Raw genomic sequence first — 14587 nt, 5'->3', positions numbered from 1 at the left:
TCAGGTTTGTGTCCTTTGAAGGATGAGGAACTGGTAAGACTCTGTCCTGGTTTAGGGCAAATTTGGAAGAAATCCTCCAAAAGGGCCCCCCCAGAAAGCAAACTCACATGGCCCCTCTCCCCAACTCTTTTGGGAAGAATTTCCTCGGAGAGAAGTGGAAAAACCTGTTTATTTAACAGGCAAAGGGCTCCCCAGCACAAAAAACGAACAATACCACAGGACAAAACTCATTTGTCGCTCTGAAGAGATGACAAATTCAGAAAGTCTCTCTGGTGGCTGGTCGCTCTGTTATCAGTCCCTCTGGCACTGGGAAAGGCTGCTGCCCAGAGTAGGCCCTGGCAGGCTACAAAGTGCGAGCTCTCGCTGTTCCCCCGGGTCCCAGTCTGGAGCAGGTTTGAACAGTTCCAAAAAAAGGGAACGAAAACCAGTGCAGGGAAATCTTCTCTGCCTCAGCTAGCAAAACTAACTAAAAAACAACAGAGCACCGTGTTCTGTCCCGTCCGTGCCCAGACACCACAGTGCAGGAGTGAGAGCAGGCTGATAACAAACTCCATGCTGCTTCTTCTCCCTGCCTTTGCTCTCAGAGTCAGGCTTGCAGGCACAGAATATAATATCCAGCATCAACAGAACACACAACTGGGGATAAAAGCATCATAACATCACCCTAGGACACTTATATGCTTATTCTAGGAAGACTAGTAATGTTTTACTGCAATGATTTGGCTAATCATCACATAAACAAATTTATATATTTTAAATATCTCTTGCTTGCAGGAGTCTGATGCAATTTTCTCTTTTCTGGTAAACCCATCTGTTGTATTTGCAGGTTTCTCAGACAAAGAAAGGAATGATGATTCTGACTCCATGTACTCAGAAGGCTAATTTATTATTTTATGATACTGCATTATATTAAAGAATGCTATACTAAACTATACCAAAGAATACAGAAAGGATGCAGACAAAAGGCTAAAAGAGAATAATGAAAAGTCATTACTCTCTCCAGAGCCTGGACACAGCTTGACCCTGATTGGCTATTGAGTCAAAACAATTCACATGAAACCAATGAAACAATCACCTGTTGGATAAACAATCTCCAACCACATTCCAAAGCAGCAAAACGGAGGAGAAGCAAATGAGATAATACTGTTTTCCTCTGAGGCTTCTCAGCTTCCCAGGAGAAGAATCCTGGGCAAAGGGATTTTTCCAGAACATATGTCTGTGACACCCATCTGTTTTAATCTTCTTGCAATCTTCAAAGCTGTTTGTTCTTGCCAAGGTGTCCTGTTATCAAATCTCTTATGCTAAAAATGGGCCAAAGTCCATCATCTGTCTTGTGTATCCTAATAGTAAAGATCTTCTGCAGCAATTCTGCCACTTCAAGAATTCTTTCAATTGCCAGATACTGGCTTTCTTTTTCACCACTTCTTATTTTTCTATAAATACTAAGCTGCTAATATATTACTTCACATGCTATTTTTCCATAGCAGCTTGATAGAATCCCAGGAGCTGATTCTCAAGAACAGCTTAGTTCCGTCTTCCTAATTCAGCTATTCATCAATAACAGATACAAACCACATTCTGGCAACTCTCTAGAGTACAAGCTTATTAAAAATACACCTATCAGGATAACTTGATTCCCCACAGATCCTTAGAGGTAATAATACACAGGCTGTGATGCAGGCAAAGAAAGTGTGGCAATAGATCATCTTTTTCCACCATCTTATGTAAAACTTATTTATTAAGTGTTCATACAGTATGTCAGTTAGACACCAAAAGAGAAAACCTGCATCAGCAGCAGCTGAAAACAAAGCTAGGATCTAAGTTGACACATTTCAAAATTTAATTTCTGGGCTTTAAAAGTCATTTGTCTCAATCCAGAACTCTATAAAGCAGTTTAGTCTCCTCTTGAAAAAATGAACATTCTCATTAGATCACATTTTCCAGTGATGCAGCTTCTGTTAGACAGCAAGAGGAAACATATAGGCAGGCACATTTCTTGCTCCTCTCTTCTCATCTCAATAAATTTTTCACCATTAGGATCAATCATGAGAAGCTGCTAGAACACAAAATTCTCTTCAAATTACATACATAAAAGGATTTTTAATTTCTTCTTCCCAAGTCAGTTTCTAAGGCTTTGATAAAGATTGGCATTATGGTCTTTTCTATTCCAGATAGACAATGTTTTATTAGACTAATTCAAGTCAAGACTTCACTTTCAACTTTAACATGTCAGAATGTCACCATGCAAACCAAACCAAAAAGCAGATTCTGGCCAGAGCACTGGTTTGAACCTGCTTCAGGCTGGAGTCAGCTGACCGAGTTCTTCTGGAGTGTCTTTTGAGTGTCTTGCATGTAAGCCATGCAAGAGCAAGTCAAAGGCAGGCATCATAGAAATAGACACTAAATACATAAAGGTAACATATTTGATTTAAAAAACTGTGCTTTTCTAAGCTGAAAATCTTTTTGCTGAGCTGGACACTGCACTGTATGACTGACATGAGGCTTTGGTCACAGATTATGCATGAACCAATCCAGAAACTCCAGACTTCTTCATGAATTTGTATCTTATGTATTTTGTCCTTGCTTACACAGGCTAGAAAATGAAAGAAAACATGCACGATGATTAAGAAAACACAGTGCAATTTAGGAACCATTCAAGAAAATCATGGTGAAATCACCTATATGTTATATCCAGAGATGATCCAAACAATTGCTGCTGAAGAATTTGTACCATTAACTTTATTACAAATTTTCAAAGGCAGGTGGAGTTGCTCTTCCTGCTCAAATAATTTAACAGGATTCTTGTTATTAGCAATTAAATTGTTATTTGATTCCACCCCCAATATGATTTAGAGATTCATTAGAGCTCTAAGACTCTTGAATACGGTGTGCTTTGTGGATAAAAAGACCAGAGAACAGTTAACAATTCTAGGGAATTATGTCTATCATGTAGATTGGTCAGGGCAATACGTGAGCTCCTGTGAAACCCTTTTACAAAATGTTATCGTTTATCATACTTAATTTGAAAGGATTCCCTGTCTTTATCAGGTGTTAATGTCAGAGAATCACAGAACCAACTGGGTTGTAAGAGATCTCTGAGATCATTCCATCAAGCTTTGGCCCAAACACCACCTTGCCAACCAGAGCAGAGCACCAAGTGTCATGTCCAGCTGGTCCTTGACCACCATCCCAGATGGTGGCTCCACCACCTCCCTGGGCAGTGCCTTCCAATGTTTAAGAATCCTTTCTGTGAAGAAATTCCTCCTGATGTCCAACTTAACCTCCCTGGTGCAGCTTAAGCCTGTGTCCTCTTGTCCTGTCACTGGTTGTCTGTGCGGAGAGCCCAATCCCCATCTCACTACAGCCTCCTGTCAGGGTGGTGCAGAGAGTGACAACGTTCCCCCTGGGCCTCCTTTGCTCAAGACTGAGCCCTCCCCAGCTGCCCTGCTTCTCTCAGCCATTTCTCATCAGACTTATTCTCTAGACCTTTAATCAACTTGCTTTCTCTTCTCTGGACTTGCTCCAGCACCTCAGTGTCCTTCTTTGGATGATGCCAAGCTGGGTCAGAGGTCAAGCACTCCCCAAGAAGGTGCAGCCTCTGTGTGTTTGTCTGTTTCTCACCCCCCTGCTGCTCTGGGATAACGCAGCACATCTGGATTCCTTGCATCCAACCCCATCTGATGTGCCACATCTGGGTTCCTTGCATACAATCACTGTCTAACAGGCTGTGTCTGGCTTCCCAGCATGTGATTCCTAGATAACAAGTCACTACATGCGATTCTTGGATAGCATGTCATATCTGGATTCCTTACATTCAATACATTCAATTCCTGGACAATATTGCACATACATTCTCTGGCCAAGGATGGGGCTGGAACAAGAATTTCCCCTTACACTTTAAAGGCATTTGTGTTGTTTTTTTTTTTTTTTTGTTTTTTTTTTTTGTTTTTTTTTTTGTTTTGTTTTGTTTTGTTTTGTTTTGTTTTGTTTTTGTTTTTGTTTTGTTTTGTTTTGTTTTGTTTTGTTTTGTTTTCTGGAGAAAATGAAGCTTTGACCTGAATTCCTGGCTGCCGCACAACATCTGTCTTCTACCTCGGCTTTGGCTGCTCTTGGCTGGGAGCCTGGCTGGAAAACAAAGATCCCATCTCCCCCGACCCCCTGGGCATTGGGACTGCTGGCCATGGCCATGCTGCCCCTCGCCAATCAGTGCTTACAATAATATTTTTCAGCGGATCTGCTGGAGGACAGGAAGGCTGCAGAGGGTCCTGGACAGGCTGGATCCATGGGCTGAGACCACTGGCATGAGGTTAAACAGGACCAAGGGCCAGGTCGTACACTTTGGCCACACTAACCCTCTGCAGCTCCCAGCTGTGGAAAGTGGTTGGGAAGCTGAATGACAACAGAACCTGAGCCCAGGTGGGTGCCCAGGTGGGTGCCCAGGTGGGCAAGAAGGCCAATAGCTCCGGGCCTGTATCAGCAATAGTGTAGCCCTGAGGACCAGGGCAGCAAGAGCCTGAATGAGAGATGCGGGACTCCAGGGGGCTCTTCAAAATGCAGTTTATTGTATCCAAGATGTTTCAGCAGGCCAGGGTTGTGGGTGACAGAGCCTGCGCCTACAGCTGTCAGCTCCAGCTCCAAGCCTGGAGTCCCTTGAATTTTGGTTACAATGCATAATAAAATTTTCTTTGCTGAGTATCCTCACACAGAAGAACCAATCTATACCTTAATTTTTACCTATAGCCTATCATAACTACTATAATTACCATATTCATGTAACAATACTTCAATCACTAAAAGTTAGTACATTACAATTGAAGCACGAAATTGTTTTTCAGTTTCCTTGCAGTAGAAAATTCTGAGACCTTTTTTCTACTTGCAACATCAGCAGTTGTGTTTGCCTGTGGAATCTTTTTGCTTGGTAAAAACATCTTCTTGTCTGAGGTGGGTTTATCCTTTGCTCTAAGCCATAAAAACACGCTCTAACTAATGTCTCCATCTCTCTGGGAGCCCCCCAGGAACCCCGGCCAGCCCCGGGTCGGCAGACAGCGCCGGGCAGCCCCGACAAGGCTGAGAGCAGGGGGACACTCTCCTGTGCCCCGAGGGTGCCGAGGGCAGCTAGGCTAGTCACCTTTGCAGCAGAAGAGACGCTGGAGACATGGGTGGAGCATGAAAGGACCGACTCTTAGCAGGGGTTAATCCAAGGTTTTGTTCGGAGCTCCTGGGAGCTCCCCACCTCAGGGGGCCCCTGCCCAGAGTACCTGGGAGAGGTGCCAAGATTACATTTTAAAGGGAGGTGTGAACCAAAAAATAGATAAGTTTGCTGATCAATAAAGAACTTTCAGGGGTGAAAACTTAGGGAATGGACATTTGGGATAGCGTATGGGGGTAGCACTTGGGGGGCTGACCCCTGGCCTCTGACTAATCACTCCATGACCTGAACTGAAAGTTCTAGATAGAAAGGATGGGATGCTGACAGAGTGATTGACAGAGAGCCTGATTGACAGATTGACGGGGATTTGAGGATAATCTCAACAAAGGAGAGGGATTCCACAGGTAAAGGGAAGGGGTACGATCAGGAGGAAACCATTTGGGAAAAATAAGGGGATACAAAACCAAAACCATTACAAAGTATAAAAACACACTACAACAAACTAACATATCCTTTACCTTCTTAGCTATCCAGTAAGACTGGCTCAGCAATTCTTTTCTTCTACATCAAAACTTGCTTTCATTTCTATTCCTTCTTCAGATTCTACACTCAAAAATCTTTCTGCCAAGCATACATTTCTGTGAGACATCCTTGTCAAACTTTCACCCTTCCCAACAAGGGCAGTGATTGTCCGGCTGTGCTGGGCACTGGTGAGGCCACACCTCGGGTGCTGGGTCCCTTTCTGGGCCCCTCAATAATAATTACAGTTTCTCTAGCAATTGCTTTATTCATTATTTGCCTCCCTTCCCTGCCTGGCTGTGACAGGAACTACACCAAAGGGAAAGTGCCTACAGCCAAGGGAAGGCTGTGGTTGGGCACCTGGTTCTGTTTGTTGTTGCTGCTGGTGTTGTTGTTTGTTTGCCTTGTTGTACATATTGGCAAAGAACTGTTACTCCTTTTCCCATATCTCTTCCTGAAAGCCCCTTAATTTCAAAATTATAATAATATGGAGAGAAGGGGGTCACATTCTCCATTCCAGAGAGGTCCCGCAGACACCTGTCTTTAAAACCAAGACAAGATGACAATTAACAATTTATTAACAATTGTTTATTAACAATGAACTGACAATTATCAACTACTTGTCAATCTAACAAACAATTAGTTAGGTAACTTAGCTAACTAAAAGGTAAGATAAAGATGTTCTTGGAGCTTGGGAGGGCAGCTCCAGACATCTCTGGTGAAGAGTGGGAGATCATCATCATCCTCAGAAGGCACGATGTCGCCGGCTCCTGCTGGATGCTCCAGCTCACACAAATGCTGTCCCTCGGGTGGTGGTCTCCAGAGCACCTCCTCCTTGGGTCCCTGGCCTTCCTCCATCTGCACTAATGGTTCCTCGAGATTCTTCCATTCCTGGACTCTGCCTTTCACAGTCACCTGCCCCATCTTGTGAGTCGGCTCCAGGTTAGGAATCCTAGGAAGAAAGGGACTGGTATTAGCCAGATGAACATTCCCAGCCAGCCGCTTTTCTGTCTCCTTGCAGAGCACACAGTGCTGCATCTTCTCTCTGTGCAAGCAGCGAGCAGCAAATGAAACAACTGCACTCGCTGCATGGAGGCTGCAGAGCTGCAAGGGCAGGAACATGACCAGTTAAATGCCTGGGCACCAACTACAGCACAGAGGGTCCCATGTAGAGAAGCAGGCCTTGCTTGTCCCAAAAGGAAGCAGAGCTAGGGACTGTCTGGTCCCTGGATCTCTTGTTCCAGATTTGCAAGCCTCCAGGAGCTTACTGTTTCATACAGTGTCTATTTTCCCAGTGCCTCCCTACCAAGGCCAGATGATGATCTTTCTGTGCTCATGTGGGTGCTTCTGCCGCCTCTCTGGGGCTGCCTGTCTCCCACCTCCCCATCCCAGTCAGAGGGACTGAAGGGAGGGTGTTAGGGGATGAACCAGGCTGTGCTTGGTGATGCCCAGCACTAGGAGCAGAGGCAATGGGCAGAACCTGAACTGGAAATTGCACCTGAACCTGAGGAAGAACTTTTTTCCTGTGCAGGTAACGAGTTGCCCAGAGATGGTGTGGAGTGTCCCTCACTGGAATTATTCCAGAGCCCTCCAGACACAGCCCTGTGCCATGTGCTCTGGGATGACCCCACTTGAGCAGGGAAGTGGGACCAGATGACCTACTGTGGTCCCTTTCACCCTGTCCCACCCTGTGATTCAGTGACACCCAGCAGTAGCATGAGTTGGCAAGTGTGTAGACGTTTCCCACCTGCACAGCAGGGTGGTCTTAAAATTCCTGGTGCACTTTGGCTTGAACTGCAGGTGAAAGGTCTGCTTCTGGCCAGGAGGGATGGTGCCATTGTAGGGGCTGATGGAGAACAGGTCATGCTTAGCATCGGTGAAGACATCCAGGGAGGAGCTGGCACGCTTTGGAGACAGGTTCTTTTCTTTTGAGTGGCGCAGCTTCTTGGAGTGCTCCTGCTGCTCGTGCTGCTCCTGCTGCTGCTGCTCTGGCTGCTCCTCCTGGTGCTCGGGATCCTGCTCCTGCTTGGAATCCTGCTGCTGCTGCTTGGCAGGCCGCCGCAGCCGCCGCACTTTAGGAGGCGTCTCAGGAGGATGGTCCTGCTCCCACCAGAAAAGACTCAGCAGCTTTCTGCGATGCTTCATGGTATCGTAGGAGAGGAACCGACCTGCAGGGAGGAAGAGGACACCTTTCCAAGACAAAATCCTGTCTTCCCAGCAGCTCTGCCTCTTGCTGCAGGTGGGTGGAAGAGAGCTGGGATGCACTTGGAGCATCTCTGGCTAAGTACTTTCTTCTAGCAGGAAACAGAGTCTTTGGGAGCAGGGTCTCTGCCTGCAGCACACACTCCTGTGCCAAGCAGGAGAGCTGGCTTTAGACAGTGACTTTGCATTTGCCCTGCCGTGGGGAACTGCACACAGACAGTGGCTGCAGGGCAGCTCACTCGTTACACCACCGTTTTTCCCAGTCTCAGACTCCTCAAAGAGATGACCTGACATCCCCCTTCCCAGTCCTGACCCAGCACGTGGCTGTCCCCAGAGCCTGGCTCAGCTCCTTTGCAGAGCAGGAGTGGCAGAGAAGAACAGAAGGGGCTGAAAGGCAGAGGGGGACAAGGAGAAAACTGTCCAGCTGCAGCTGGGAAGATGCTGATGAAAGTGGATGGATGGACAAGGATGAAAAAGCAATTAATGTTTTGGAGTGAAGTGCAGGGTCTTCTCCCCAGGCCCTCAGCAAGTGAAATGCCCTTACGCATCAGAGTGGTTGAATATGGCTCCTTCACTGGTTCAGTCTCTGCAGCTTTCTCCCAGGAGTATTTCAGGGCTACCTCCCCTGTGTTGTGCATCGTGAAACTGAAAAGCAAGTAGGAGGAATTAGAAAAAACAGAAAGCCCATTAAGTATAAAGCAAATAGTACAGTAATATTGTCTGATGGACTCCTGGTACCACTTTCTCCTGAGAAGCATCTTCTCCAGGCAACCCTGCCATGCTCAGACTGCTGTCCTGGGTGGCCCAAGAAAGTATTTCAAAGTCTGGAAGTTTAGAGGAAAGGGCCAACATGGTGCTCAGCACATTGAAGCTAAGGGGCTTACTCTGGCCTTTAGGTCTTGGTTTGACTGTAAACTTATTCTTGAGCAGAGGAGGACAGGTGATCTGAAGGGAAAGCAAAGCCATGGCTGTTCTCAGCAGAAACCTATGGCAGCATTGAGCCTCTCCTGACCACCATCTCCTGCTTGGCTTCGCATGCACGTAAAGGGGCCGGTGCTGGTTTTTGTGGGACTCCTTAAAATCAGAGGGTTTAGGGAAAGCTACAAAAGGCAAGCCTCAGAGACAGCAGAACCATGATTAGAGCTAAGCAGTAGCCATAAGATTTGTCAGCAGAAAAATGATGTAAGAAGTAGAAAGTAAGTAAAGACAAATACAACAATGGTCTGTGTCTTAATGCTTGTCTAGAATAACTCCCTAAGCTGCTGTAAAGTATATCTAGCGAGTTATTGGAAGTTCTAAGCTTAATAATGGAGCTCTGTGCATTGTGTTTTAAGGCTTACAAGCAGGTATTGTGTAGTTATGATATTTTATGAAAAATCTTTACTAGGATTTTTCCCATCCTGAGGAGCTGAGAGCCTCAGGAAAGAAATGTAAACAATAACTATCTGCTGCTGTGGAATGCAACAGGTGCATCTTTTATTGGTCTATGTGGATTGTTTTCAATTGATGACCAATCACAGCCGTCTGTGTCAAGGCTGTGAGCAGTCACAGGATTTTTGTTATGTATTCTATTCTAGTCTTGCTCTTTGTAGCCTTCTGATTATTTTTTCTCTCTATTCTTTTAGCATAGTTTTAATGTAGTATTTTAGTATAATCTATAACATAATAAATCAACCTTCTAAGAAAAATGGAGTCAAGCCTCCTGTCCCCACACTTAAAACATTCACCATAATGTTTTGTATTGACAGTATTGTATTCAAAATAAGCAAGCATTATTTTAACTGAAGGTACATGTGCTTACAGCAGTTGGATGGAACTACTGTCAATATGCTTTTGCTTTGTGTGATTGGTCAAAAAACTTTTAAAGTAAGTTGTAAGATTAAGTTCTTTATCTACTGCTGGGGATGGGAGTTGCTGGCATCTTCCCTTTGTCATAACCGTGTAATGAGGCTGATGCTGGAAAATAAAACGGCTAAAGACATATTCCCCAGCAGTCCCGTCCCTCCCTGATTTGTACATAGCCCCCGGCAGCTGATAGTTTTGGCTGGGGTGGAGTTCTGGGAAGCAGGCACTGCAGCAGCCCTGGGCAAAGGCAGCTCCTGCTCACAGGAGGAGCTGTGCCTGGCCTCCAGCACTCACGTGGCTGTCCTTGTCTCAAAGGGCAAGGTGTTGTTGAACTGAACCATGATCGTGTCCAGGTGGAACTGGGCGTAGGCAACAATGGCACTGAGGTACACCTCGACCTCCTGCCTGCTCTTCTCCACCACAGTGTGAGCTGGTTCTGGGGCTGTCTTGACCACCTGCAAACACAGGAGGGAGGAATCACTGAGCAGAGCCCAGAAAGTCAGGCTGAGAAGGGCAGTCTTCTGGCCTCCAAGATCAGCCTCATACAGAGACTAGAAAGGACCATCCACTTTTACTTCCCTGGAAAGATGACCAAATTGGGACTGTTCTGCTGCAGTAGTTGTTTCTAGCCACTGATCCAAGCAGTCACTACCACAGCTGTTAATATCCCCATGGAGACTGTAGCTGCATTCCAGTCCCTTTACTTCAACCTTGCAGAGTGACTGGCTTTTTTTCTGGTCCCCTATAAATCCAGCAGGTCTCAAAATTAGGGCTCCCCTGCCAGAGCTCTGTGGATGGAGGACCCCGAGACTGAAGAGTTCCAGGAAGCATCTTTTTGTTCTTGTCTTAGGAGCAAGTGCTCTCCAGATGTCATGTCTGGAGCAACAGCCACACTGCTGGGAGCTGGGGATGTGCATTTTGGAATGTGAAAGATCTCACTGGGAAAGTCTCCAGTTGCAGATGTTCTGATAGAAAAGAGGATGCTTTAGAGGCCTAAAAATGGCCCAGAAACTGGGAAAGAACTTTCAACCAAGAGGAGTGTGTTTGGCAATAATGACAATAAAAGCAAGAGTCTCTGGAGATGATCCTTCTCTGCACTCCTCCATAGAGTCATACAGTGCCTGGGTTACTCCATGATGAGATATCCCACACAATACAAAGACCACAACCAAATTCTCATGCAGACAAAACTTGGAGTTCACCAGCATATGCAGGAGAAGTGGATTTCTCTCCACTTCAAAAGAAGAGACAGAGTGCAGCAGACTTAATTCCTTGTTGGTGAAAGGGTACCAAATCAGATGAAGAGATTTCTAACAGCATAAAATGGGATAAAATCATAAAGCATTGCCTTCCATTCAATACGGGCTGCAACACTTGTGCTTGTGGTGCAGACTGATAGCTATGTGTGGCTAAAGGTCTCTTGTCAGAAGGCTTCCCCATCTTGTGTGAGTGTATCTGGTCACTGTGCTTCCACCTCTTTTCTGGAATGCACAGCTGGTGAACCTCACGGCTGTCCAATGTCCAGAGGATGCAGGAGCTGCTCAGCCAGCAGTGATGGTGCTATGGTGGTTCTTTTTGTAAAAGCTGGGTTGGGGTTTTTTTGCTGTTTTGCTTCTTACCTTCTTTATTTTAGGCCACCTGGCTGCTGGGTCTTTCCTGGTGGTATTCTTCCACATGACAATGGTCATTTGGTCATCCCAGTCCTGAACCTTCTTTTTTGGCAGCTCAAAGTCGATCTTGGTCACCTTACATTTCACAAGGTGCCTCCTGAAGGTGACTGGGACATCTGACATCAAGGTCACTGTGATGTCCTTGGCACAGCCGTGATGGAGGTGTCCCACCTAGGGAGAATCAGGGAGTCAAGACCAAACTGGAAGCACTGCCAAGGGCAGGACTGACAGCAAAAGGGACCGATGGGGTGAACACCTGTGCCAGGAATCTGCACCTCAGAGTGGATTTACATGAAGTTGGATAGACAAAAGTATGAACAGAAGGTGCCACCTCCCATGACATGAAGCCTTTTCTGCAAGGCTAGCAGCCTTGGCCCAGCCAAGCCAGGGACTGCATCTCCTACGTGGCACTGGAATGGGCTATCAGTGGCATGTGAGGGCTCCGTGCCAGCTCCTGGGCACACCAGGGCAGGGTTTGAGTGATGGGGAAAGGCAGAGGCAGTCCATGCTCACCTTGGGGGAGAACCGGAATGGGGCCTCTGCCTCCCACTCAAAGCGCATGACCATCTCGGCGTGGCTGGTGATGGTGAAGGTCCTGCAGTAGGGCTCCCAAACGTGACAGTCCCCAAACTGAATGTGATTCACTCTGACAGCTGTTAAGGAGGAGAGCAAGGGACCTCAGCATGCAGGGAGCTCCACCTGCCCCCGTCACGTGCATAGACACCTGCATGTTCAATGCTTCCTGGCTCCAAGCCTTTCCCCCTCTGCCAGGGAGTTCCCCAGGCAGCTCCACCACTTCCAGGGAAACACCCTGACACATCCCTAAGCCAGTGATGTGCAGCACAGCACACACTGCTCTGCATGCATGGCTGCTACCCCCAAATGGCCACCAAGTCCCATGGGTGACAGCCCAGGCCTGGCTAGAGGGAAGACATATATGATCAGATATTTTCCTCTTCCTTGCTCCACCTTGGCACTCTCTCCTCTTACCATCAATGATGTTGTCCTTCAGGCTGCCATCAGCATTCCTCTCCTCAGTGCCTTCCTCTAATCCATCGAGGGTGAATTCGCCCCGTGGCCTTCACCCACCAGTTCAATTATGGTCTTGTTAGAGTAGGTGTCCCCCACTAACACACCAATCTGCCTTTCCACACGTTGAGCCAGGGTGGGTTTGAAAATGGCATCAAACTCTGCCGATTGCCCGTGATTCAGAAGGAAGAAAGGCTTTGTGGACTTGCTCTCTGCACAGCAATGGAAATCAGAGTTAAGTGCTGCAGCTGTACTGAGGAAATATTTCCATAGGATATATGAGGAATAAGAGGTTGAAACCAGCTGCCTTCTAAGCAGTGGTTCTACCCCCAGTTGTTGCAGACCCTCTTCCTATGTTCACAAGCCTGCCACCCCCAGACACAGCACCACTTAAGCAGCTTAACCTCAGGCTGATGCCCAGCCCTCATTCCATCTGCTTCCCACCAGCTCCAGCCATATGTAAAGCTGAGCCAAAGAGTGCTTTCAGCTTCTGCTGGCTATCTGAGTGCTCAAGGGCTGTGTCTGCTCAGGCTGGTACCATGCCATGTGCAGCAAATACCTCAGAGGGTCCACTGAGGTAGTGACAGTCCCCCACAACTCAACCCACCACGTCTAGCAGAACAGAAGAGCTTCCTGCAACTTCCTAGGAGAAAACCCTGCAAAAAGCCCCCGAGAAAAGTCTGGGAGACAGAGGGCCCAAGGGACAAAACTGTGCCTAACATGTGGCTGCTGCTCAGAGAAGCCAAGAGCAGGGCACACGTTTTCCCTCTGTGCATGATTGCACTTCATGGGTAATGAATTTATCATTTCCAGCTGAATCCTCTTCCACATCTCCATTGTGGAACACCTTGACAGCAGAGGCCCTGCCTTTCAAGGAGAACATTCTGTGCTCATCCTCCAGGTGTAACATAAACTGAGAAAAGGGAACACAGAGCAGAATGGTACTGGTGTGAGTACAGGATGGCACGAGGCCTGACACTGCAGTGCTGCTGGTCCCACATGGGAGCCCAGCACCTCTCCCACTAGAAACAGCACTTAGCCCAAAAGTTAAGTCAAACCAGCGGGAAAAAAAGGGTGTTCAGAGGCATCGGGATAGAACTGACACAGAACCAAATGGGACAAAATGTAATTGGCAGGACGTAATGCAACCACAATTAAGTTTACTTAAAATGTACTAAAGTGGGCTGAAATACAATCTAATGGAACTGGGAAATCATACATGTCCATGAGAACAAAAGGTGACCCAAGAGACAGGGGGGAAAATAATCCACCACCTTTCTGGTGTTCAACTTAAAGAAGAAAGACTGGACAGAAAATTTCCAAGAACTCCTTTCTTACAGAACAGACATCAGTCACTTGTTTCAAAATAATTTCTGACACCTCCTCACAGGTTTGCCATGTTTTTTGGGACCCTTCCCTTCTGCCACAAGCACTTGCTCCCAAACCAGACCATCCCTTGAGCAGGTCCTCCTCACCTTGACAGGTATGATGCCATCGTTACGGATGACCAGGGGCAGCATCTCTGAATCCCCCAGCCGGAGCCTCTTGCAGCACAGCACGGTGTTTCCCCTCTTGCTGCGAGCGCTTGGGCACACAACTGTCACCCGTGGCTCATGCCCCTTCCCACTGATGGTGAAGGTCAGGCTTTGGGGTTTAATTCCCACAGAGCTGCAGGAGAGGCACAGAAACAATTTCAGCTGGCACTAACCCATTTCTCAGTGGGCAAGCAAAGCTGCAAGGGCCACCCACTGTCTTTTCCCTGCCTGCTGTTCCTGTACCCCACAACACAGGCCCCCACCAGCCTCTTCCCAATCCACTCAGGGCCATTCACAAGACAAATCTGCTCCAAAGAGCCAAAGCCTTCCACAATAACAGTTGCAAATAACTTCACTTAATTGAATCATGCAGTACAGCAGGGAAATAACAAGGCACCTGATGAGATATGGCAAATCCCCATGCTGCAGTGAGATGAGACTTATACAACAAGAAAAAGCACAGCATGAAATCAGTCCAAAAGCAAGAAGGCAAAAAGAAATTGTTGTTCTCAAGAAAGATCTTTTCCAAGAACAGTAAAATTACAATCGCTTATTAGCAGTTAGTCTTCTCTTGGTTCAGCCACTAAAGGGTTGAGGAAGGGAAGCTCAAAGCCCCAGTCCACAGGTCCCAGGGCAGA

General features: G+C 46.9%; 1 long non-coding RNA gene and 1 pseudogene across 1 annotated transcript; both read right to left on the bottom strand.

The window, feature by feature from the left end:
• The window catches only part of LOC135292527 (zinc finger protein 135-like), an 88514-nt pseudogene that overhangs the window by 16679 nt on the left and 57248 nt on the right, over nucleotides 1–14587 (bottom strand).
• On the bottom strand, nucleotides 6242–7631 carry LOC135292619 (uncharacterized). The gene is made up of 2 exons (XR_010354850.1): nucleotides 7416–7631; nucleotides 6242–6620 (listed from the first exon to the last, which is right to left on the bottom strand). It is a non-coding gene; the product is annotated as an uncharacterized LOC135292619 (long non-coding RNA).

This window comes from Passer domesticus, unplaced genomic scaffold (genome assembly GCF_036417665.1).
Source record: "Passer domesticus isolate bPasDom1 unplaced genomic scaffold, bPasDom1.hap1 HAP1_SCAFFOLD_37, whole genome shotgun sequence".
NCBI lineage: Eukaryota > Metazoa > Chordata > Aves > Passeriformes > Passeridae > Passer > Passer domesticus.
The sequence above is the reverse complement of the archived record's forward strand: the minus strand, read 5'-3'. Positions and strand labels throughout refer to the sequence as shown.